The sequence below is a fragment of the Penaeus vannamei genome, chromosome 33 (assembly GCF_042767895.1).
Source record: "Penaeus vannamei isolate JL-2024 chromosome 33, ASM4276789v1, whole genome shotgun sequence".
Classification (NCBI taxonomy): domain Eukaryota; kingdom Metazoa; phylum Arthropoda; class Malacostraca; order Decapoda; family Penaeidae; genus Penaeus; species Penaeus vannamei.
Window position 1 is genome coordinate 14,880,142 of NC_091581.1, and position 2,500 is coordinate 14,882,641.

A 2,500-nucleotide genomic window follows, 5' to 3' on the forward strand; every position below is an offset into this window, starting at 1 on the left:
GACCGTAGTGCGCCAAGAAGCCGGCGCCGATGATGGGGTGTGGGACGTCGGTGACGAGGAAGATCCACTGGAATCGTTGGGCGGGCTCGCCTTCCAGCGAGAGGGTCCTCGAACGCTCGCCGTAAGTGTTGATGGGCGATGTGTTGGCAGCTTCCAGAGTGCGGGAGGAGGGGAAGCGTTTATCCCTGTGGGAGGCATGGAGGAGGCTGACCTCGGCCCCTGTGTCGACGAGGAAACGTAGGGAGGAGGAGGCATCTCGGACGTACAATAAACGCCTCCGAGGTCCGCGAAAGAGAGGCGCGCCCAGTTTCCGTGGTTTCCTCCACTCTTTGCGCGGCTCAAAACGTCACGGCGGAGATGGTGGTTGTGGCAGACACTGTTGCTATTGACGATGTGGGTGCCCTAGCTATGAGCATCGCGTCGGCTTGCAGGGCAAGTTGCTCCAATGGGGCGTCTGACACTAGCAGGATTTGCTGGATATCAGCAGGCAGCCGCTTGAGGAAGAGGGAGCGCATGACGTCAGGTGGGAGCGTAGTACCGGTGCGGGTGAGGAGGTGCTGGAAGTGGTGAAGGATTTCTGTGGGGGTACGGTTGTCCGCGGCGTCAGACGACAGGAAGGAGCTTAACGCGGTCAGAGGGTTAGGTGCTGCTCGCCTAAGAATGGCCTCCTTAAGCTCGTCGTAAGTGGCGTACCGATGATTATGCAAGAGGTCGCCGACGGTCAGAAGTTCTAGCGGGAGGTTAGTGACCAGCAGGCGGGATTTAGTGGTCTGGGTGGTTATATTCCTGAGAAGGAATTCCTGCTCCACTTGAAAAAAACATTCCGGCAGGCTGGCCAGAGAGCAGGCTGGTGGCGTCCTGTGTGTTGCTGACATCTTGTGTAAAAACTTGGTTCACTCCGAGGGTCACCAGTGTAGAGGTTAAGAAACCAGACTGGATTTTTATCTCTTTATTTTGAGGAACCGAGTATAAGTATAGTCAGGTCACCAGCTGACTGGAGAATGATGATTCCGCCTCAGGTCCAGCGGCTTAAGAACCTGACCGCTGATGTCAGCTCGGTCGATGTGGGCGGTTACAAGGTGGGAGTCGGCCAATCGCGTGTCAGGTGCGGTCCTGCGTTGGCGGCCAATCAGGAGCCTCTACAATCTGACCTTATCTGATGTAACCTGACCTTATCTAATGTGATTAGACCTGATCTTATCTTATGTGATCTGACCTGATTGGATGTCATCTGATCTGATGTGATCTGACTTAATATGATGTCATCTGACCTGATCTGATCTTATTCGATGTAAAATGATTTTTCCGATGTGATCTGACCAGATCTGATTTGACCTTATTTGATTTAATCAGACCTGACAGAAGAAATCTGACTTGATCTGATGTAATCAGACCTGCTCTTATGTGATCTGACCATATTTGATTTAATATAACTCGATCTGATGTGATCTGACCTGATATGGCCTGAACTGATATAAACAGATCTTATCTGACTTGATCTAATGTAAGTAGACCTGTATTGATGTGATCCTATCTGATGTTATCTGATCTGATCTGACCGGATCTGATGTAATCAATATGAACTTATGTGATCTGATGTAATGAGACCTAATCTGACCTGACCTGATTAACCTAGTCTGATTTGATGTGACCTGATTTTATGTGATTTTAAGTTCTGACCGGACTGAAGAAATCTAAAGCAACCTGAGCTACTGTGATCTGACCAGATCTAATGTGATCTGAAGTGATTTGATGTAATTAACCTGATTTGATCTGAGTTGTTTTAAAAAGCCTGTGATCTGAGGTAATATAACCCAGTCTGGTGTGATATAGCCTGATCTATTGTAAATGATGTGATCCGACCTGATCTGCTGTAATCAAACCTGATTTGATGTGATCTGATATTATCTAATGTGATATGACCTGATCTGATGTGATCTGACCTGATGATCTGATCTAATGTGATCTGACCTGATTTGATGCGATTTGACCTGATTCGATGTAATCTGACCTGATCTGATGTGATCTGACAATATCTGATGTAGTCACACCTGATTCAATGTGATCTGACCTGATCTGATGTGAGGTAAACAGACCTGATAAGATCAAATCAATCTTATCTGTTGTTATCTGAATTGATCTGATGTAATCAACCTGCTCTGATGTGATGTGACGTGATCTGATATGATCTGACCTTGTCTGATGTGATATGACCCAATCTTATGTGATATGTAATCAGACATGATCTGATGTGATCTGACCTGATCTGATGTAATCAGACCTGATCTGATGTAATCAGACCTGATGATCTAATCTGATGTGATCTGACCTGATTTGATGTAATCTGACCTAATCTGAGGTGATTTGACCTGATCTGAGGTGATCTGACCTGATCTGAGGCGACCTAACCTGTTTCGATGTAATCTGACTTGATCTGAGGTGATATGACATGATCTGAGGTGATCTGACCTGACAAACAATCTGACCTGATCTGATGTAA